The sequence below is a fragment of the Chelonia mydas genome, chromosome 4, assembly GCF_015237465.2.
Source record: "Chelonia mydas isolate rCheMyd1 chromosome 4, rCheMyd1.pri.v2, whole genome shotgun sequence".
Taxonomy (NCBI): Eukaryota; Metazoa; Chordata; order Testudines; family Cheloniidae; genus Chelonia; species Chelonia mydas.
In genome coordinates this window covers 120,314,679-120,338,651 of record NC_057852.1, presented here as the reverse complement: position 1 = coordinate 120,338,651, position 23,973 = coordinate 120,314,679, and the positions used below count along the sequence as shown (strand labels likewise).

The 23,973-nt window shown below is 39.8% G+C and overlaps 1 long non-coding RNA gene across 1 annotated transcript; it reads right to left on the bottom strand.

Annotated features, from left to right (window-relative positions):
- Nucleotides 1–327: 327 nt before the first annotated feature.
- On the bottom strand, nt 328–14,339 carry LOC122465588. Its single transcript, XR_006290531.1, has 3 exons — nt 14,234–14,339; nt 14,075–14,150; nt 328–810 (listed from the first exon to the last, which is right to left on the bottom strand). It is a non-coding gene; the product is annotated as an uncharacterized LOC122465588 (long non-coding RNA).
- Nucleotides 14,340–23,973: the final 9,634 nt, after the last annotated feature.

Genomic DNA, 23,973 nt, shown 5'->3' with positions numbered 1-23,973 from the left:
TAAGGCCTGATTCATGAGATTTATCTAAAGTAACTCACTCAGTCTCCCAGATTATTTTATCTTTCTGTGTTTATCTTTTAGACTGCAAGCTCTGTTGTGTTAATTTAGATAGAATGTATGGGTTAATGGTGTTATCATAACCCATTTACTATCCAATATTAAACAAGTTAAGGTTTTGGTAGACAGAGACCTTAGCCTTCTTAGTACCATGGCAAACACACCATTAAAATACTTTTAACCTTTTATTAAAGATAGAAAGAAAGAAAAACAATTAAAGCATTTGAAATGTAAAGTGTTAAATAAGGCTTTCATTTTAATGATATTTCTTGTTCCCTCTCCCTGTAGCTGGAGAGAGCTTTTAAAAGGAAAACCTCCTTGTTTGACAGTCTCTCAGATGGTATTAAAGATGGTAATGTTCCTTTCACGTAAAAAAAGAGACGTTCGTTGAGATAAGCTGGAGATGTTGTTATTGCTGTTGTTGTTAAAGCCTGAAACTGTTCTTTTGGGGAAAAGAGAAGAAGTTTCTTGAGATGGGCCAGAGCTGTTATTATTGTTGCTGCTGCCAAAGTCTGATCCTATTTCATCCCCGATGGTGTTTGGGATTCAGCTGGAGTGAGTAGAGGTGGTGATGTTATTTGGGTCCCGCTCTTTGGCCCAGTCTGGTCAGGACATTTCTGAGGATTAGAACAAAGAAGGTCTAGGATTCCAGGTGATGCTGGGGTTGGCAGCCAGGATGGTGAAACTTGCTTCAGTAGCCTCTATCTTTTCGCCTTATTCTCCCCCCCCAGTTTTTCTTTCTTTCTTTAAGACCTGCAAAGGGAATGATGAGAAGAATAGACCATCCTGTCATTATTTTGTCCACCAGTTAGGCCTATGTTCAACACACCAATTTTGGTTAATTTTTGATTTCACATCTTTTGTGTTTACCAAGCATGATTTTAACATAGTCCTTGAATTATAGTAATGTTGCTTTTTTTTTTGGTTTGGAATAATTTTGTCTCCGTCTGATTATCTTTGCACTGTTCATAACATTCATTATTAAAAGCAATGTGACCTCCATCAACATTTGTTATTACAGGTTATTGTAATATTTTATAAACGTTCATGTATCTTTTACAATTAAGCTTACAATTATGGTAAATTTGTAGGCCCAATTATTACAATTCTCTGTGGCAGGGACTGCCTTTATGTCTCTGCCTTGTACAAAACTCAGCATGTAATCAATTATTAATAAATAGTAATAATTTAACCAGATAAACTATGGTCTTTTCCATCTCTAATGTATGTGGATTCAGTTTTGTTCCTTGTGGGTATGAAATGGTAAAACTCCTTCTCTTGGCTTGCACAGAAGGAGATCAAACCCTGTAGATGTAATTCTACAAGCAGCCATCTAGCTCAAAAGGTACTATAACAAAGCACAGCATTATATCCCAAGGTTACAAGAGCAGTGTACCATTGTAATCATTACCTTGTGTTCTCTATAAACTTTTCTGGGTTACTATTAGCTGGTGGGAAGTTTTACCAGCCAGGGAAGGGAAATAAAGCTCCAAGCTTCAGACCTTTTAAGGCCTTTTTCTCAGAGCTGTGTTATTTATCCAGTAAGGTAAGGGGTCACAAATCAACTGAAAAACACTGGACAATAATGCCCAGACTTGTGTCCCATCAGTCAGTCCAGCTTCCATTTCCTATTATACTCGGCCCCCAGCTGGCACCTGTTAACCTTTTACATACTGCAGCACCTTTACCTTTTTACAGTTATCTTGACATAGCTAGAAGGTCCCCACCTTGAACCTGCTGAAACCCATGCTTCAGTTTCCCTTTGCCCTTACTGAATGTAATATCAGAACATCTGTTACCAAAATCCCCTTGGAGGTGGATCAGGCCTTCACTTAGTTCAGAACACAAAAGCCAACAATGAAAGCACTGAACAAAGTATTGCCTTTGAGTATGAAGTTGGTTTGCTTCCTGTTATGTTTTTGTCACCCTGTTTTTGTCACTTTTGTCCTGTTTTTCTGTCACTCTGGCTGATTTTCTCTTTTAATTACCCATTATTGAGTTTCAGCTCTACCCTCTGGCACTTTGATTTGCTTTACTGTTTCACTTGACATATTTGAATGATATGCAGCTCGTTGTTACAGTCCTGTTTGTTTCCGTGCTCCTTATACAATTACAAAGCACATCTTTGCATAAACAGTGAGCAGCTGCTCTAAGATTCTTTCAGGACCTTTTCAAGATTTTTTTCCCCTTAATGTTTTGTGCAGTCAATGCTGGGTCCTTCTATTCAGAGTTAATGTAGAGAAAGACCCAGTCTGCCAATTATTCAGGCTGAGACCATGCTTTTGAAAGAAAATCCCATGGAGGTTTGGAAGACTTTTACCAACTGGTGCAATTTTTGTCAGAAGAAAGGGGGAAATGGGTCTACACACAACTGCAGTGTGATGCTTCTGGTTCTAAAGCATGAGCCTCTACTATCTGCGCTAAAAGGCCCAGGTCTGTGAGCAGAGGCAGTAGCAGAATTATAAACTTCTGTAGTCCAGCCACTAGAGGGGGGTAGAGAGAGACAGTCTGTGTCCATATGGGTAATGGACTCAGTCGCTGTTCCCTTCCCCACCCTTACACACTCCTTTCCTCCGACTCCACCGAAGGCCCTGATTATTGTTAATAATGCTGCAGCGCTGATGTTGTGCCCTTTCATGTACCCAAGTGCTCCAAGTGGAAGGCTGCTGTACCCCCCACCCCCAAGCACAACTGGGGAAGGCTCCAGAAGGCATAGTGCCTCTTTCTCGGGGCCATGCCCCTACGTGGTTACTGGCATCTGAGTCTTAGTTACTATCATTAGTTAAATCATGCAAATATTTGATAAATTAGTCTAACATATTTTACATCAAGTTTCAAAATAATTAAATTGAAAATAGTGCTCTAGATACTTTATCATCATCATAAAAACATACAGAACTCAATGAGTTAAAAAGGTTATCAAAGGATTTATGCAAAGCCAAACTCTCATGTTTCTTCATTATTTAGATTTTTCTTTTTTATAAACTCTGGGCCTGATCCTGCACCACATTCTTCCTCAGGCAGAACTTCCATGTAAGCCCTTCAACTGAGCTCAGAACTGGCTGGTAATTGCCTTTTTTCTTTTCATTTTGTATTCTATGGTATTTTTTTTTCTGGCTTTGTATCATAGTGTTCAGAACTGTACTAGGAGTGGACATTTTGTGTTCCTTTGGAGCAGATTCATAGATTCCAAGGCCAGAAGGGACCATTATAATAATCTAGTCTGACCTCCAGTCTAAAACAGTCTATAGACCTTCCGCAAAATAATTCCTAGAGCAGAACTTTTAGAAAAATATCCAATCTTGATTTTAAAATGATCAGTGATAAAGAATCCACCATGAACTTTGGTAAATTGCTTGAATGGTTAATCAGCCTCACAATTAAAAATAAGAACATAAGACAGCCAAACTGGGTCAGACCAATGATCCATCTTGCCCAGTGTCTTGTCTTCCAGCAGTGGCCAGTGCCAGATACTTAAGAGGGAATGAATAGAACAGGGCAATTATTGAGTGATCCACCCCCTGACAGGCCTATAATTACCTGGGACATCCCATTTACCCTTTTTAAAAACTGGCACATTAGCTTTCTTCCAGAACTTCCCAAATGCTCCAAGTCTTAATGAAAATCAACATTAATGGTCCAGTAAGTGCCACAACCAGTTCTTTTAAAACTCTTAAGGTTTTAAACTTTAAACTCTTAAAACTAACTTTAGCATCCTCCAAAGATACTAGTGGAATACTAGTGTTATCATCACCATATGATAAGACTACAACATCTGTTTTTACCCCAGATATAGAACAGAAATATTTATTAAATCTTTCTTCCTTTTCTGCATCATTATCGGTAATTCTTCCATTCCCATCTTGTGATGGACCAATACCATTTTCAGGATACTTTTTGTTCCTAATATATTTTTAAAAACTCCTTTTCACTATCCTTAATTCTGCTGGTCATCGATTTCTCCTTGTGTCCCTTTGCTTTCCTTATCAATTTTCTACAATTCCTAACTTTCCCTCTAAGCCAGGTTGTTTTTTAAAGCTAGCTCAGCCTTCTTCCTCAATTTTGGGCATCTAGTAAGATGTTCTTAAATTATTCCCAATGATCATTCATATTTTCCTGATTGAATTATCCCCCTCCCCCAGCTGACTTGACTCCTAATTGTTTTCAGCTTTGTGAAATTGGCCCCATTAAAGCACCAAGTATATTACATTACTGGTCTGGATGTTATTCCACTTTCACATTATAAATGTGATCAATTCATGATTACTTGTAGTGAAGCTACCATTAATTTTTAGTGATCAGTTCCTCTTTTTCTGTTAGGACAAGGTCTAATAAAGAATTCCTGTGTTGGCTGCAACTCTTTTTGAATTAGAAAATTGTCATGTATAATGTTTATAAATTACAAGGATATTTTAGTACTGGCAGCAGGAGATTTCCAGCATATGTCAATCAAAGTTAATCAAATTGCAGTCCCTAGGTGCATAAGGAGATGGTCATCCTGTTCCCCGTTGTGATTTGGTGGTCTGTAGCAGACACCAACTAATATCCCATCTTGTGCTTTATTAGTAAAATGATCTATAAGCATTCAAGATCGTTTTCTTCTGAGTTATCAGTGACTCAGGTAATGCCATTTTTAACATAGGAGAGTGCCACTCCCTCCTCCCCTTTTGCCCACTCAATCCTTCCTAAATAGGTTAAACCATTGCTTTTAACATTTTAATTGTGAGCATCATCCCACCAGGTTTCAATAATACTAATTAGATCAAATTTATGCTCATAAATGAGCAATTTCAGTTCCTCTTGTTTGTCACCCAGGCTCCTAGCATTGGTAAGGTGAATTGCATCACTTGGTGCTTCTCAAGTAAGGGCCAAAAGAAGGCAGGATCATTGTCTCTATGTAGAGTCATACAGTTTAAGGCCAAAAGAGATGATTAGATTGTCTAGGCTGAGCTCTTGTATATCACAGGCCACCAACATCAAGCAGCACTCACAAACTAAACCCAGAAACCAAAATTAGATCAAAGTATTACAGTCATCAAGAGACTAAACTGTTTTGTGCCACAGGCAGAGAACAGAAGGGACTGAGGTGCATCAATGCCTAGTGTCCCTGAAATGGCAGGGAACTGAATAAGTGAGATATATGCAAAACAGTCCTGGCAAGTGACTTGCACCGTATGCTGCTGAGGAAGGTGAAACCTCCCCAACTTCACCGCAAATCTGATCTTGGAGAAAATTCCTTCCCAATCACAGTTAGACCATAGGTTCCCAGACTGTAGATCGTGACCTCAAGTAGGGTCAAGCCATTAGCAGATGAGGTTGTGAGTCCAATAGGCCAGATTCAACCCGTGAGATGATGCCATCTGCCCGCAAATATATCTGGACCTGCTCCACAAATGCCACATCAGGAGGCCACCGTTATGAGCTACAAAATGGCAGCCTGCGCACAGCATGACCTCACCCGTACCGTGCATGTGAGGGCGGGTGGTGTGGACATCGCCATTTTGTAGTTCAAAACGGCAGCCTCCTGGTACGGCATTTGTGGAGCAGGTCCAGACACATTAGTTGTGTGAGGGCGGCTGTGCGGATGCCTATTTGGCCATTTGCACCATCTACATGTGCAAGCATCAGGCTGAGGGACTTGAATGGAGAAGATCCTTCCTTATCTGTGGGCAGCAGCCTCATCAACAGGGCATCCTCTCTGCTTGAGCTGGTAGGAGCCTGTGCTAGCTTTTCCTGAGATGGGACTCTGCAGTGGCTTGTAAGCTCCTTAACACAGGTCCCATACTTTCTTTTATGCCTCCCTAAATGCCTGTTGGCACTCAAGGATAAAGAATCATTGTAAGTCACTGTTTCTGTGCTGCTCTAGTATCACCGCACAGGGCCTCCCTAATTCCTAGCCTCATTTGCTTAACAGTGAATTCCTTTTTCTGATTTGTGATAATAGGCACAAAGGACTCATTTTTATCCAGAGTATTTCCTTCAGCCTCCAGCAGTGAGTCTAGCAATGAAGTTCTGAATGAAAAACAAGAGTGCAAGAAACATGCTCGCAAATACAATGAGGCTTTCTTTGATTATGGCTTCACCAGTGTTTTGGTCAAGAACAAAGAGAGGCCAAAATGCCTGCTATGTCACACGAAAGCATGAGGCCTAATAAACTTACTCGCCCCTTGGAAACCCTTCACAAGAAACACATAGGAAAACCAAGATCACTTTTTCAGCACCGGGAAGAACAACTTTCATGTCAACAATTGCAACTCAAGAAAGCCATATCCATTTCTGACCAAGCTCAAAAGGTATCATTTGAGGTGAGTTACCACATTGCACAGGCCAATTGTTGTAAACACTTCGATTTTGCCAGCTGCAGTCAATGTGGTGAAAGTAATGTGTGAAGAAACTGAGGCAAACACACTCAAAGCCAAACCACTCTCCAACAACACAGTGAAGTGAAGGGCTGAAGTGATAGCAGCATATGAGGAAAACACACTGGTTTAGCATTTGAAAAACATGGATGCTTTTGCTCTTCAAGTTGATGTGAGCACTGAGGATCGTGACGCACATTTCTTGGCTTTTGTGAAATACACATGGGAGGGTGAAATTCTTGAAGACATTCTGTTCTGTCTCCTTCCCATATGTGAAACAGCATATGGAATGTTCAGTGTGCCACATGGCTACATGCAAGACAAAAATATACCATGTGATTGCATGGTGGGCTTTTGTACAGATGGAGCTCTGTCTATGGCAAGCTGCAAAGCAGGTCTGCATGCCTTGGTGAAGAAAGTAGCTCCATCTGCTGTGTGGACCCACTGAATAATTCACAGAGAACTGGCATCTAAAGCTCTGAGCCCAGGGCTATGTAAAGATTTGGAGCAGGTCTCATCTATTGTGAACTAAAGCAATACTCAACCTCTTCGCACACATCTGTTTGCAAAACTGTGTGAAGAAATGGGGTTTAATCATGACATATTGTTGTTCCACACTGAAATTCATTGACTACCAAGAGGAAAAGTACTGGGATGATTTTTTGAACTGAGAGACAGGCTGCATGCCTATGCAATGGACTGCAAAAACAGTGACTTCTTCAGTTTTCTATGTGACCAAATAAAGATGTGCCTTCTTGCCTATGTCACAGACATATATGGGAAACAGAATGAATTGAATACAGGTCTGCAAAGAAAGAACACCCACATCTTTCACCTGATTGACTGAATCACAGGATTCATGAAGAACATGGTCTTCAATAGATTATTCTTCCAGAAAACACACTATGAATCCTTACCACAGCTTTGCAAGTTCCTGGCTGACAATGAAATTTTTCAGCCTACCACACAAGTGATGACTGAACATCTCAGCCAGTTGGGGAGGAACAGTTTGGATCCTTTTCCCCCGACTTGAACATGACAAAATATAGTTGGATGCAAAACCCTTTCAGTGCAAACCCAATGCCATTAATTTGCCAGCAGTTGAAATCAAACAGCTTATCGAAATTTCCTGAGATCGATTCTTGTGAGGCACATATGGAGAACTTTCTGTCCCCGAGTTCTGGTTCATTGTCAAGAATGAATATCCTGCATCCTCAACACATACCTTAAAACTAATAGTGCTTTTGTGAACATGTATTTGTGTGACGCTGGATTCACCTCATTTGTGTCTACCAAGTCTTGGTATCAACCTACCATTGATGTCACACTGGAAATTAGATGTGCAATTTCTACCACACCACTGGACTTAGAGAAGCTCCGTTGCAGCATACAAGCCCATATATCACATTAGAGAGCATTACATAACATACTTAATATGTAAATTCCTTGGATTCCTTAGTCGTTATGTTCCTTTGTTGTTGTCAGACTTCACAGAAAACAGTAAAATCTCAAAATGTGGTCATGGAGGCACTAAGTTCAGGAACCTCTGAGTACATCAGCAACATCCACCACCAAGCACTTGAGAGAGAGATTGTTCGGTGCTATCTCAGAGCACTGACCCATCCCAGCCAGTTCACCATCTCTGGTGTTTCAGAGGAAGGAGAGGAAAAACAACAACAGAATACATTAGAGGTGGGGGAAATTCCTTCCTGACCTCTTCAGGTGGCGCTCTGACCCCTGAAGCATGAGATTATGAGGAACATAAGATCTAAAGAGCAAGAGACTCTCAGGGCAGCTGAGCCCTACCATGATAAGGCCCTACCAGCACAAGCAACCTAATCAGACAATCCCACAAATAAATTTGTCCAGTTCTCACTAAAAACTAATTAAGTTGTTTGCCCCCACAGCTCCTAAAGGTTAGAGACCTTCTTCTAATTTCCAGCCTGAACTCATTCATGGCCAGTTTATACTCATTTGTTCTTGTGCCAATGTTGCCTATTCGAGTTCTTCACCCTCCCTGGTATTTACCTTCCTGATGTATTTATACATACCAATCATATGCCCTCTGAAACTTCATTTTGCTAGGCTAAGCACACCAACCTCCTCCAGTTTCCTCTCATAGGACAGGCCCTCCATTCCTTTAATCATCCACGTAGCTCTTCTCCACACCAGTTCCAGTTTGAATTGTTTTTGAACATGGGTGACTAGCATTGTATACAGTATTCCACATGAGGTCTTACCAGTGTCTTGTACAATGGCACCAGTACTTCTCCAGCTCTACCAAAAAGGGCTCACCTGACACATCCTAGCATCATATTTGCCTTTTCCATAGCTGCACCACATTGGTGGCTCATAGTCATCGTGTGATTGACCCCCACACTCAGATCTCTCTCCTCCTCTGTCACTTCCAGCTGATGAGCCCCCAGCTTGTAGCAAAAATTCTTATTATTAGACCCTAAGTGCATGACCTTGCACTTTGTACTATGGAATTTCATCCCATTTCTGTCAGTCCAGTCTTCAAGATCATCCAGATCTTCCTATATAATATTCCAATCCTCCTCCTGTATTGAAGATGCCTCCCATCAAATTTATCACCATCAAATTTCATTAGCCTGCTCCCACTTTTTTTGCTAAGGCCATTAATAAAAATGTTGGATAAGATTGTTCTCAAGACCGATGCTTGAGAAACTTCACTAGTAACCTCCCCTCAGTCTGATAGTTCATCTTTCAGCACAACCTCCTGCCTTCTCCCAATGGCTAGTTCCTTTTTCACCTTAAAATTATTGTACTACTCCCTGTTTACTCTAATTTAAATGAGTAATTTCCCATGTGGTATCATGTCAAATGCTTTGCTGAAGTCCAAGTATATTAGATATACCACATTTCCCTTATTTTAAAAATGAGATATTTTCTCAAAGAAGAAAATCAGATTAGTCCGGCATGATATCTTTGGTAAACCCATGTTGCATTACATCCACTTTTCCTTTTACCTCCATGAATTTAATTATTCATTCCTTCACTATTTGTTCTAAAGCCTTGTATACTACTGACATCAGGATAACAGGTCTGCAATTGTCCAAATTACTTTTTTCCCCTTTCTTTAACGTAGGTATGATGTTAGCTATTCTCCAGTCATATGGTACTACCCTTGCTACTGGACTAACAATTTTATATTCCAATTCTTTCAGTATTTTTAGGTGGAAATTATCTGGTCCTCCTGGTTTGAACACATTAAACTATTTGAGTTTCCCTTTTACTTCAGATGTGGTAATTTCCATTTCTATACACTTTTTTCCCCCCCATCAGCCATCCTACCTTTATGCCCATATTATTATCCTTACTGAAAATTGAGGCAAAGCATTCATTTATTTTTGGGCCATACTAGAGTATCATTAATCTCCTCCCTATCCACGGTACATAGTGACTCAACCTCATCCTTCCTTATTCTTTTATATAACTAAAAAACCTCTTATTATTTATTCTAATTTTATGTAATCTGACTCCACTCAGCTGGACCACTCTCCTTACAGTTCTATCCTCAAACACTTCTCTTTCATGCAGCAAAGGGGAGGGTGGATTTAGAAACTCCTCTGTTACTATGGCGATGCAGAACTGTCTTGTACACTACAGTGGGACTTAGAGCAGAGGTTCTCACAACAAATTTTTTGGTTGCCTCAGAATGCGGCCATCAACTCTTGCTGATGGCCACGCTTACACTTTTTCCTAAACTAACTAACTAACTTTAGGAAAAAACAAATAAATATACATATATACATGTCCAAATCATTGTAATTTATTTATGTTGGGTTTTTTTTTCAGACTCAGTATTAAAAATAACGTACAGTGGTCTGTATTCTTTACTGGACCTAAACAGAACAGAAACACAAATAAGGTGCTTTGCATGTTCTTGTCTTTTTGTTGTTGTTTCTTTTGCTTTTTTTGGTTGCTTTTTTAAAAAACTTGCTAGATAGTAAGTCTGCTGCTGTGAAAAGTGATATTTGTATGTTTGTTAATATCACTTTTCACAGCAGACTTACTCAGCCTCAGCAAGTCCTGGGAGAAATTAAACCCTGGATGGGGAGGGGGGCAGGGAGGCCGCAGGGCCCAGGGACGACGGTGTGGACGGTGAGCCTGGGACCAGAGCCTGCTACCGCATGTATGGAGCCCAAAGCCCTGCGGCTGAAGTCTGCCCCTGGGAAAGTGGGGAATTCACCAGCTGCCTGCACGTCCAGCTTTTGTGTCTCCAGAGGGGGGCAGGGCCCAATCCCCACTGGTGGCCTGGGAGAGGGGACACTGCTTCCCCCCTCCCAAATCACCTGGCCGCAAGAAAAGCCCCTGGTGGCTGCATTTGAGAAACAGTGACTTATGTTGACTTGGCTGGGTCTCCATGGTAACAGAGGAGTGTCCAAACACTGTTCTTCTAGAGGCCTAGTTAGGGAAAGCTTGGAGTTAGTAGTGAAATCTCATTTCAGCCAACCATGGTTGACCTGTTTACATGGCCATTGTGCATGGAAAGCTGACATGTGATGGATAGGGAGGAGATATCTTTAATCACTAAAAGTGCATGCAGAGGACTTCTACAGTGGCATCAGCCAGTCACTGTAAACTGAGCTGATTAAGCACCTCAGGGCAGAGGCACTAGACACAAGAATACATATGTTCTGGCCATTTATCTGGTGTAACACTGAACTGGAACCGGGCCAGCATGCCAAGGCATAAGGTTTTTTTGAAATATTTCTTTATATATCTACTGCAGCTCTGTCTGCTAAGTCAAATCCGTCGGTTTAGCAAGGAAAAAGCTGTCAGTTCTGATGCATGATTGTTTTTTCCTCTCAAGCTGGAAATGAACACGTCAGTGTGCTGTTATCAGGAGATCTCTCTCTGATGGCCAGGAGTCAGTGACAGGTGTGAGAGGGCAGCAGCTGAAGTGGTGGTAGCATTCTCCCTTTTAGCTCTGTCCACGTGGTGGTTGAAAACATGAGCTTCATCCAGCTTTCATTAAAATCAACAGGCATTTTTCCGCTTTTATAGGGGGACATCAAGAGGAGTTATTTCCATTGATTTCAATAGGGTTTGGATTAGGCCCCATGTTTGCAACAAATTGTGTTAAAACACAGTTCTTGTTAGCACAGTTTCCAGAACCAGTGTAAATGGAGATTGTTTTTTTCAGGGTAATACGTGATATAACCTTGCTAAATGGATGACTACATGTATTCCATCACCAATGGCTGTCAGAAAAATCTCTTCCACTCTGGTTAGGGAACTATTACAGACCCATGTTAGCAACAGTAAGGACTCAATACAGTTGTAATTAGCTCAGTTTCAAACATCATGGGGTCAGAGCCCAACATACATTTTTTGGATACATTTAAATAATCTGTAGCGTTTGTGACATTGGAAGCTCTGGTACTTGCTGTAACTATTTTCTTACAGTCTGATAATATTTAATACTGAATAATCTTTCTACAGAATTTTTAAACCAGCCCTATATCAATGTTCAGCAAGGATATAATTCCTAATTAAATTCCATAAAATGGTTTAAATATTCTTTAAAATGGACACTCTGTGGGTTTTCAGGTTATTTTATATAGAAATCTTCTGCGTTTTCTCTAGAGCCACAGAGTACAAAATGATTGTGTTTTTTTCCAATCATGTTAGTTCAACTGAGCTCATGTAACATGACTGAAAAACCCATTAAGATGTAGGTTAACCAGTCAGAGGCCATATTATCTGTGTTGTAGCCTGGGCTATCATCCTAGGCTACAACAAGGGCTGTAAATATGCCTTCAGATACATTAGCCTGCATATTGACAGGGCTTTTCAATCATGTTACACTAACTCAAATGAGCTAACATGATTGAAAAAAGACATCCTTTTTGGCCATCAGCCTTAATGGATTCATCCCTATTACATTCTAAAAGACTTTCATTAAGGTTAGGTTTCCTGGTGATTTTTCACTTTCTCATTCAGCTGCAGCACCCTATGGCAACAGATTAGGAGATGAGACTTCACCGAAGTAAACCTGGAAAAAAAAATGGCTTTCCTAATATAACCTTTGGGTGGGCTAGAGTTCTCTTCATTGCCCTTCTCCAGTGCCTAAAAAGCCCCATCTCCTACAGAAAAGTAGCTGGAGACCCAGAATTCAGTCAAAGGATTTTCAGCAAGGATTGCACAGGGACAATCTCTCCACATTCAAGTCCCAAAAGGAACTAAAGAAATGAATTTAATTAATTAACAACTTTACAAAATCTTAGGATAAAGAAACAATTCATAACAGTAATAACAATGTGTACAACATGGCTATTTTATAATCCACTTACATTATACAATTACACGTAAACATAAATAAAGAAAACAAATTATATCTAATCGGGCCAGTCCCCACAGAAACACAGTGAGAAGAAACTGAGAGTTCCCAAAAGCTTAGGCCAAGTTCACCTGAGTCTCAGTTACAGTTTTTGATCACCAAATCCATACAGTCTGAGTCAAAAACAACATCTTCCCTCCTCTTGCTTGTAGGAATCTTCAGTTGGAATCCATGTAGACTCTTCCTCTGCTGAAATCACTGCTAGCCAGTCAGCTAACTGATTAACCACTCAGTTAAGTATATAGATTTTAAAAAAATGTTACAAGAAAATACAAAACCAAGAAGAGCAAAATATAAATGACTCTTTCCCCATTGCTACATTTAAAGAAAAGTTGGTGAAATTGACTAGTTGAGACAATTTAACTAGGACAGTTTGGCTAAATTCAAAACCGTCAAAACATACAATTAAAATAGAAGTTACTTTCCCCTCCCAATTTCCCCCTGCTATAATTAGCATTGCCCATGCTTCCCTGTTGGAGGGCTAACAATATCACTGACCTGCTGCAAAATGCTTCAGAGTTAGGGACAACAGCCTGCTTTCTGCTCCTGGACTCAGGTTCTCCCAACTCACACATGGCACATGGCCTTCTGCAAAGCAGCTGCCCTGACTACTTGCCCTCATAAAGTCTGACCCCAGCAACTGGGAACCTATGGGAGCATACCCAAAACTACCACACCCAACATCCAGAAGCTTCTGGATGTGGAGTGCTAAATCTACCTAGCACCAATGACCTTAGGGTGACCAGACGTCCCGGCTTTGGCCACTCCAGCGTTTTTGCGGGGGGGGGGAGGGGGGGGAGATGGGGATGTTGCGCTTCGGCAACTCCGCTCCGGCTGCCTTTTTTTTTTTTTTTTTGCTTCCCCCATGTGTCCCGATATTTTGTCCGTTTCATCCGGTTACCCAGACACAACTCACTCCTCCCTCTGTCCTCCACTGTGGGTCTCTTAAAGAGATATCTCTCTATTAGGCACATGGGTTACACTAACACATTGCTAAGAAAGAAAAAAATATATAGACGGGATAATATATTGCCACACCTTTCGCTCTCATTATTCAGTCTTCCTGTTTTTCTTTGAACAGGGCTGCTTGGAGAGCTTTTAAATGACAAAATATGGCTAGGATTAGTTTGGTCATGTTTCTGATACTGTACTGTATACAGTAATATACATGGCATTATATCCATTTTAGGACTTTTTTATAAAAAGCTTATTTTGGAATTCAGTTGAACAGACTATGGGAGGATAAAGCAAAGATCAAGGAACTCATAACATTTAAAAATATTAGTAGTACCTGGTGTTGTATCTCTGTGGTCTTATGGGATGTCATGGTAAGTTTATTGGTCAACTAGCACAAGCAAGCACAGACTCTAGAAAAATGAGAGCAAGGACAAGATCATTCAGCAAAGGAACAAGTCTTTTAATGCTGAAAAGCAGGGCACAGGCAGCTCACCTTCCTGATACTGTATTGCTGTCACCTGCAGACACTTTCAAACAGATCTCAGAAGTACTTCCTGAGCCAGAGGTCCTCTTTAGATTGGGGGATGTCTGTGTCACCCTGCCAGCAAAATAACTGTTTCAGCAATAAACAGATTTGTGGTGATTTTAAATAGCAAGCACTGATTTCTGCCTTCAGATGTGTGAATCTCTGTCTCTCAGAATTAGATGGAGCTATGCTTCTGCATCAGAAGGCAGATTTAGGAAACTTAATTCTGCAGAATTCAGTCTATTAGACATCATTCCCCCTGTTTTCATTGTGTATTCCTTCTTACTAAGATGGGAAAACTTAACAATGCAGCAGAGAAATCAGTACATTTTTAGAGCATTATTCAGCACAACGTCTGGGAAATGTGCAGAAGATACAAATCTCTAAATAATACAGAGTAGACCTATTAAAGTACAAGATAATTTCTCTTGAACTAAAAGGATTGGTATACTAATCTTCCCAGTGTGATCTTCATTTGACATATGTGGAAGCCAACGTTAATGTGTCAGGAGGCTTGTTAATCTCTAGGGGAAATGATAAATTGACAGTTTGATAGAAATTGCTAACTTTAGTGCAGACTATTTCCCATGTCATTGTCATATATAAAGTGTTGGTCATAATGGGTAGGATTAGGAAAGAAAAGCAATAAGCAGCAAAAGCAAGTAATTCAAACCACAGGTTTTAATCACAAGTTTTAAAGCATCTGAAAAACATCAGAGAATTTACTTTTTATACCACAACATGGTTCTAATTCCCAGTGTACAGAACTGCAGTACTTAGAAATGCATTTAATTCCAGTGCTTAGAACAGTATTGTTTCAATTTAATTTTGGGGGACTGAGAAGAGTTTATATAGGTCATACAGTCCTCCAATAAACCAGGGGTCTGATTGTTTTGGGGTTTTTCAATTAAAAAAACTGTGTGTGCTCAGTCAGTTGTATCTCAGTGTTTTGTGTATACGCTTTTCACCGTTGCAACAGTACATCTAAAAAACTTAATGCAATTGTAAAGAAAATCCCATCAAGCAAAAAAATATAGTACAATGTAAAATGGGGACTTTTGCAAAAAATTGTTAAAAAGTAGCACTTCTCTTTTGCCATCCTGCTCCACAAGACACACTAGGTTTTGTTTCAGTTCAAAAAAGCATTTTAGGTGGTTTCAATACTGTCAAATATTGTAGGAGGAAAATAAACCTCCCACCACACCTCAATTCCTTATTTTCTTAAACTTTTCAGGCCTGAATCACCACCATGTGACTTCAGTTTTCAATGGAGTTAAACTGACAAGAATCTGGAACAATTCAGTGGAGAACCAGGCCTATTTTCCTGAAAAGTGATTAACCTTACGCTTCCTAGCACATCCTTTAAAACAATGTTACTTTCCAAATAAAAATGGAGTGTAACATTCTGTTTGAAAAAGAGGTGCACTTTGCCAATGCCTAAATGAATTTCCAAGGCCATACTTTAAGTCTCTGCACCATAAATTATTGCATTTGAAAGACATGTATATTTAATTTGATAAAGAAGCAGTTTTCAGACTGATTAGCTGTAAGAGATGAGTTAACCAGTTTAGATAAAATGAGCCCCCCGACCCCGAGCCCTGAAACATCACCTACTATTTTCAGAACTGGACTTGAACTGACCCCATATTGAAAATCTGAATAAACGTCTCTTCATTGGTTTGTGATTGGGGCCAGAGTCAGAGTAGCCAACAAATGCAATCTTTCCAGTCTGGAAGAAGGGATATTTTAGCAGTATCTGTTCTTACAAGCTGTCCAATCCAACAGATCTGGAGAAAAGTGGGCCCAAGCCACAAAGCTGGTTTTGGTTGCAGAGTTAGGTGGCAACCATCATGTTTGTGGCTGAATCTGGATTCCCTCCAGTATTCAGGTAATGTTCAGATGATGCCATTGAAGTAAATGGGAATTTTGCCATTGACTTCAACAGGGGCAAAGACTTCATCCCCAGTGTTTTGATTAGGATACAGTAATTTACTTATCACAACTTTTGGATGTGTTTATAAATAAACCCAAACTCTTTCTTGCCCTTCTATTATTCTGATTAGAGACTATCTGGGACCATAATACTCAGGCTATCTGGCTACTAACAGAAATCACCAAACTCTGAAACTCTTGAATGGTATCGGCAAGAGACAAAATCAAGCCATGGGTCTGTATTCTGTTGTTGATCCACTAAACCATCAAGCTCCTAGATCACTCCAGTATTGTTTATGAAAAAAACCCCAAACAGAAAAGATATCTAACTTACGAAGAATATTTATGATTTTTAGATGTATACATTAGTCTGCTAATATATGTTCTGTCTATTCAGATGCATTTTCACACTAATAATAGTTTTAACATTAAGGAAAATGTGGGATAATTACATAGATTTTGTTTTCACTGCTTCTATTGAAGTAACCAGTTTCTGAGCCACGATGTTTTTCAATTGAAACTTTAACCACAAATCTTCACAATGAACTATTACAAAGTGTGACAGCAAAGAACGCCATTCCATGAGCATGAAAATGGTTTCTTACCAAATGAGTCTGACATGATCAAGAAATCCTGGATTATTTTGACAATAGCTGTATTTTCTTTTTCACTAATACCTGGGTTTCTGTTTATAATTATATGAATAACAACTGTATTTATACTGACAGAATAAACAAATATAGAAATGTTGATTCGGTAAAGATACTGGGAGGATGTAACATTTCAGACTGTTTGCGCTTAATTTCCACTGCAGAGCTCTTTCCCTTATTTGCTAAATGCTCAGCTGCTGGTAACTTTGGAGAAATGATCAGTTATAATGATGATACTTATCCAAACGTTTTTAACAGAATTGCCACATACTGCTAAATCTCTGGGAACAGTCCCTTTCCCTCCTCCCCCCATTCTTATCACTTCTCCTCTAATTTTTACTTATTGTTGTTTATAACTCCACAGTGCAAAAGTCTCAACAGGGTGCTGTACAAATACACAGTAAGAGGCAATCCCTACACCCCAAAATTTACAATCTAAATAGACAAGACAAAGTGAGAGTAAGGTAGTATTATCCCCATTTCAGAGATGGAGAAATGAGGCGCAGAGAGAAATAGGGTCAGAATCTCTGCTCCGCCAAATTTGTTTTGCATCTTCCTCCTTTGACAGCTGCCATCCTCCCTGGCATAAGAGTGAAAAGAGTGCAGAGCAGGGACTGGCTGGGATGTGGTAGACCTGAGCTCTACTATGTATGTCTGATCCTCTGCTGGCATGAAAGCTGCTATGGAGATTACATCAAGGACAGAAGTTAGAGTAGGCCCTGTGATGATCTAACTTCTGCTGGGACTGGGCAGCCAAAACCTGCCAACTGCAGCCACCACTTTGCTGTTCAGACAGCAATTGGGGCGTAAATGATTTACCCAAAATCATAGAGAAAATCTGTAACAGAGCAGGAAACTGAACCTAGATCGTCTAAGTCACAATCCAGTACCTTAACAGCAAGACCACGCTTCATGGGCACCGCCATGTTTACCTTTGTTGACCAGTGACCCAAGTGACTGGCAGGTATAGGTTGCCTAATAGAGGTGCTCTATAACAAAAGTTCCAACAAAATTGTACTGGAAACTTTTGGGATACTTTATATTAGATGCTTCCTAAAAGGGCTTGCCAATTGCAAGTGGTCCTTAGTGCATATTTTTCTCTACTTATTTGTGGTCACAGAACAGACAAACACTTAGCTCAGCCTCAAACTGGAGTGAAGCAACTCTGACCCTGCACCAAACCAACTACACAATGATGTCCTCTTTTCCTCTCAATACATTAATTTCTTCATAGAACTTCATAGGTTTCCCAGGACAGAACGGACCTTTGGTATAACACAGGTCTTAAAACTTCCCTGAAAAAATCCTAGAATAGATCTTCGAGAAAAACCTCCAATCTTGATTGAAAAATGTTCAGTGATGGAGAATCCACCATGACCCTTAGTAAGTTGTTTCAATAGTTAATTACTCTCACTGTTTACAACTTATTTCCAGTCTGAATTTGTCTAGCTTCAACTTCCAGACATTGGATTGTGTTATATCTTTGCCTGCTCGACTCAAGAGCCCATTATTAAATATTTGTTCCCCCTGTAGGTACTCAAACTGTAATCAAGTCACTCCTTTAACCTTCTCTTTGTTAAACTGAATAAACTGAGCTCTTTGGTTCTATCACTACATGACTGATTCTGATTAATCATTCTTGTGGCTCTTCTCTGAACTCTCTCCAATTTATTAATGTCCTTCTTGAACTGTGGACACCAGAAGTGGACACAGTATTCCAAGAGTGGTCACAGGAGTGCTAAACACAAAGACAAAACAACCTCTTCACTCCTACTAAAAACTCCTCTGTTTATGTATCCAATTATCACATTAGCCCTTTCAACCATAATATCATACCGGGAGCTCATTTTCACCTGATTATCCACCACAACCCCCAAATCTTTTTCATAGTTACTTCATCCCAGGTTACAGTCCCGCACCATGTAAGTACGGACTACATTCTTTGTTCCTAAATGTCCACATTTACATTTAGCTCTATTCATAGAATCATAGAATATCAGGGTTGGAAGGGACCTCAGGAGGTTATCTAGTCCAACCCCCTGCTCAAAGCAGGACCAATCCCCAACTAAATCATCCCAGCCAGGGCTTTGTCAAGCCTGACCTTAAAAACTTCTAAGGAAGGAGATTTCACCACTTCCCTAGGTAACGTATTCCAGTGTTTCACCGCCCTCCTAGTGAAAAAGTTTTTCCTAATATCCAACCTAAACCTCCCCCACTGCAACTTGAGACCATTACTCCTCGTTCTGTCATCTGCTACCACTGAGAACAGTCTAGTTCCATCCTCTTTGGAACCCCCTTTCAGGTAGTTGAAAGCAGTTATCAAATCCCCCCTCATTCTTCTCTTCCGCAGATTAAACAATCCCAGTTCCCTCATTCTTTCCTCATAAGTCATAGAAACATAGAATCTCAGAGTTGGAAGGGACCTCTGGAGGCCATCTAGTCCAACCCCCTGCCCAGAGCAGGACCAATCCCAACTAAATCATCCCAGCCAGGGCTTTGTCAAGCCTGACCTTAAAAACTTCTAAGGAAGAGGATTCCACCACCTCCCCAGGTAACGCATTCCAGTGTTTCACCACCCTCCTAGTGAAAAAGTTTTTCCTAATATCCAACCTAAATCTCCCCCACTGCAACTTGAGACCATTACTCCTTGTCCTGTCATCTGCTATCACTGAGAATAGTCTAGATCCATCCTCTTTGGATCCACCTTCCAGGTAGTTAAAAGCAGCTATCAAATCCCCCCTCATTCTTCTCTTCTGTAGACTAAACAATCCCAGTTCCCTCAGCCTCTCCTCATAAGTCATATGTTCCCTAATCATTTTTGTTGCCCTTCGCTGGACTCTCTCCAATTTCTCCACATCCTTCTTGTAGTGTGGGGCCCAAAACTGGACACAGTACTCAAGATGAGGCCTCACCAATGTCGAATAGAGGGGAACGATCACGTCCCTCGATCTGCTGGCAGTGCCCCTACTTATACACCCCCAAAATGCCATTGGCCTTCTTGGCTACAAGGGCACACTGTTGACTCATATCCAGCTACTCGTCCACTGTCACCCCTAGGTCCTTCTCTGCAGAACTCCTGCCTAGCCATTCGGTCCCTAGTCCGTAGTGGTGCATTGGATTCTTCTGTCCTAAGTGCAGGACTCTGCACTTGTCCTTGTTGAACCTCATCAGATTTCTTTTGGCCCAATCCTCCAATTTGTCTAGGTCCCTCTGTATCCTATCCCTACCCTCCAGGGTATCTATCTCTCCTCCCAGTTTAGTATCACTATTAAAATGCATATTGTTTGCTTGTGCCCAACTTGCTAAGTGATCCAGATCACTCTAACTATGACCTGGCCTCTTCATTATATACCACTCTCCTAATTTTTGTGTCATCTGCAAACTTTATCGGTGAGGATTTTGTTTTCTTCCAAGTAATTGATAAAAATGTTAAGTAGTGTAAAACTGAGAACCCAGTCCCTGCAGGACCCACTAGGAGCACACCTTCTTGATAAGAACATAAGAATGGCCATACTGGGTCAGACCAAAGGTCCATCCAGCCCAGTATCCTGTCTGCTGACAGTGGCCAATGCCAGGTGCCCCAGAGGGAGTGAACCTAACAGGTAATGATCAAGTGATCTCTCTCCTGCCATACCTCTTCACCCTCTGACAAACAGAGGCTGGGGACACCATTCCTTACCCATCCTGGCTAATAGCCATTAATGGACTTAACCTCCATGAATTTATTTAGTTCTCTTTTAAACCCTGTTATAGTCCTAGCCTTCACAACCTCCTCAGGCAAGGAGTTCCACAGCTTGACTGTGCACTGTGTGAAGAACTTCCTTTTATTTGTTTTAAACCTGCTGCCCATTAATGGCCATCTTGATGATGATTCCGCATTTGCAATTACATTTTGAGACCTATCAGCTAGTCAGTTTTTAATCTAATATGTGCCACAATATTTTTATATCCTTTTAGTTTTTTAATCAAAATATCATGTGGTACAAAGTCAAATGGCTTACAAAGGTCTAAGTATATTATGGAGATAATAATTCTATTACCTTTATCACAGAAGACTAAGTGAATTAAACTGTAGCTGTAGAACTGTAGAAAAAGTATGTTGAAAAATTGTACAGGATTCAGAAAAGAACTACAAGAATGATTTGAGGTCTGGAAAACATATTTTACTATGAGAGACTTAAGGAGCTCAATCAATATAGCTTATTGAAGAGAAACTCAGAGGGTGGCTTGATCATTATGATCTATAACTATCTAAACATGGAGGATATATCTGATACTACAGCAGTATTTAATCTAGCAGATTACTCTTGTATAATTTATTATACCATGTGAGGAAGGGGGCAGAATCGGACTTACAATGTATTAAAATAGAACTAGATAAGTGGCTGATTTCAATTAAATGGCTGAAAATTTAACCTAGAAAAATTCAACCTGTGAATAAGATGCAACATTTTTAACTATGAGTTTAATTAACCATTGGAACAGTTTACCAAATGATATGATATATTCTCCGTCATTTGAAGTCTTTAGTTTAAGATTAGATGCCTTCCTAAAAATATGCTCTAACTCAATCAAAAATTATTGGGCTTAATGAAGGAATTAATATGAAATTCATGAAATGTCATGACCTGTGTTATGCAGGAAGTCAGATTAGCTGATCACAGTGATCCCTGCTGGCCTTAAAAAAAATCCATGGATCATCTATATCTATTATTTTTGTTATTTTAAAAAAAATGGACACATTTCATGGAACTGGGAGAATAAATTATTTTTTCTAACTTATTTTAAGGTGGAAGGCTTTTAATCGCTGCAGCAAATACAGAAAAATATTGGAGACCATTGCAGTTTTGCATTTTCCCAAGCTTTTTAATGTGCTTTTCATTGACTAAACTGCAAATTTTGGGACAATATGAGAAAACTATACAAGAATTGTTTGAGAGAGAGAGAGATGAGGAAAGTAAAGCTTTAAAAATCATATAAAGTACTTATGACTCTGAAGGTGACAGAGAAAACAATGAAAACTTGAACCAGAACTTGAGTGACATAGACTGGAATTGCCGTTGGACTTATTATTTTTTCAACTTGTTCAACTGCAGTATCAATTAAGGGAGCCCAAATGAAAACTCTGTGTAGTACTGTGTGACTCCTGTCAAATGACATTATATGGATTCCAATAATTACTCTTTTTGGAGTCAGCTAGATATAAGAGAGATCTCCTTTTCATGAAAAGGAGTAAATTCTGGTGAGTTTCTTTTAGGTGCACTTCAGGTAAGGGGGTGCAGGAAACCTCTTCTCTTCTTGCACAACAATCAGGCAGAATGTACTTAGGTGTTATTGTGACAGAGGCCTCGACATATATAAACAGAACACAGCCCGTCGTGCTCATGGACCAATGTGGATAGGAGATGGAGGGGTGGAGCCAGTAAGCACATCTGGCAATATACCACAATCATAGGGTGATGGCCAGATTCTCACCCTCTGCTTCAGCTAGCAGACTGCACTGGGGGCAATCTGCCCACTCATTTCTAAAGCAGCAGCAAGCACCACTGACTCTACTTCTTCCCGGATTCCCTGAGAAATTCTTTCTGTGCCTACTCTACACAAGCAGAATAGTCTGAGCACCCATCACTTGGCTGCTCTTTCAGGGGATATGCAAGCACTGGCCTGTAGTATGTAATGGTAGCTCTCACTGATCACTTCTGGTTTATGTTGAATGACTGTATGTAAATTAACAGTGTTGCGCTATTAAATTGGATGTACTGCATGTTCTTGGTGGTGGTGGAGTTACCCTTGGTTGAAATATACAGGAGTGTGCCCAAGTGAGACTGCAGGATCAAGTTCCTATATTGGGATATAACCCTTGTTTTGTTAATAGCTGAATGAAGAAGGTTTCTGCAATCTGGGATACAATATCAACAGATAAAATGACAGCTCATTTAAGAGAAAAATAGTCACAATTTTTGGCTATTTAGATAGCCATTTTCAGACATGCAGAACAGGGTCCTTCAAGAGCAGCTGGGATTTCCAAGGCATTGTATTAGTTATTAATAATAAATAATAATAATTATATATGCCTGATTAACTAGAGACCTGACAGGCAGAAATATGTTTCTTTTTTAGAATATGAATAATTTTGCATAATTTTAAAGTGTATTTTATGTGAAAACTTGCAAGAGTTTATAGTTAAGAGTCATGAATTTAAAAATTGTTTATATCCTTCCTCATGGTGAATCATACCTTATTCCATGAGTAGGTTTTATTGAAATCAGTGAGAATACTTGTGGAGCAAGCTACTACTCAGTGTGAATAAAGGTACAGCACTCTGCCCCCCAGAAAAAGAACTTTCCTTTTCCTTTCTTCAAAAGGAGTATTAAAACCCTAAAACAGACCTTTTGGCCCTGAAATGACATTCTGTGCTATACTGCATTATCTTTCTTTAGTGTAGTAAAGAGCAGCAGCTAAGACAAAGTCATTCCTGAAACAACAGCACCCTGAATTTGGCATTTCAAAAGGAAACAGCTTTTATTTTAAAATAAGAACTGCTGTACTACAAATGAACTTTATAGGACTTTAAATTTCAGGCAGGGTTTGTGAAATCCGATGTCATATTAATATAGCAATGTCATTCTGGTGGTATATCAACATGACACTGAGCACTAGGAATACTATCTTCAGCCTAAATCTCTGTGGCTTTTATTGCAAAACAATACATTTTTAATTAAAAAGGAGTATTTAGAAAGATTAAGCAAGGAGATGCAGGATTATGAAGTCTCTCAAATGAATTGATTTGAATTTTAGTGCAAATATTCATGCATTCTACACAGTGTAGACTAGGAGGAACCAACTTGGTTTTCATAAATAATTATTCCCTCAGATTGTGTACACTATTTTATAATTTATATTTAGATACTTTGAATTGTATTGCTTTCATGCTGTAGACTTTTTATACCACTCCATAAGCTTGGAGTGGCCTTCTGATTAATGTAAATCAGGCTCCCTCAGTCTCCTCCTTCTCATAATTCCTAGACACACCAAGTCCATGAATTACTTTGGCCTTAAGATCACCCAGCATTCTGTGTTACTTACTGAAGTATATTTAAATTGTAAACTTGTTGAGGCAGGGAC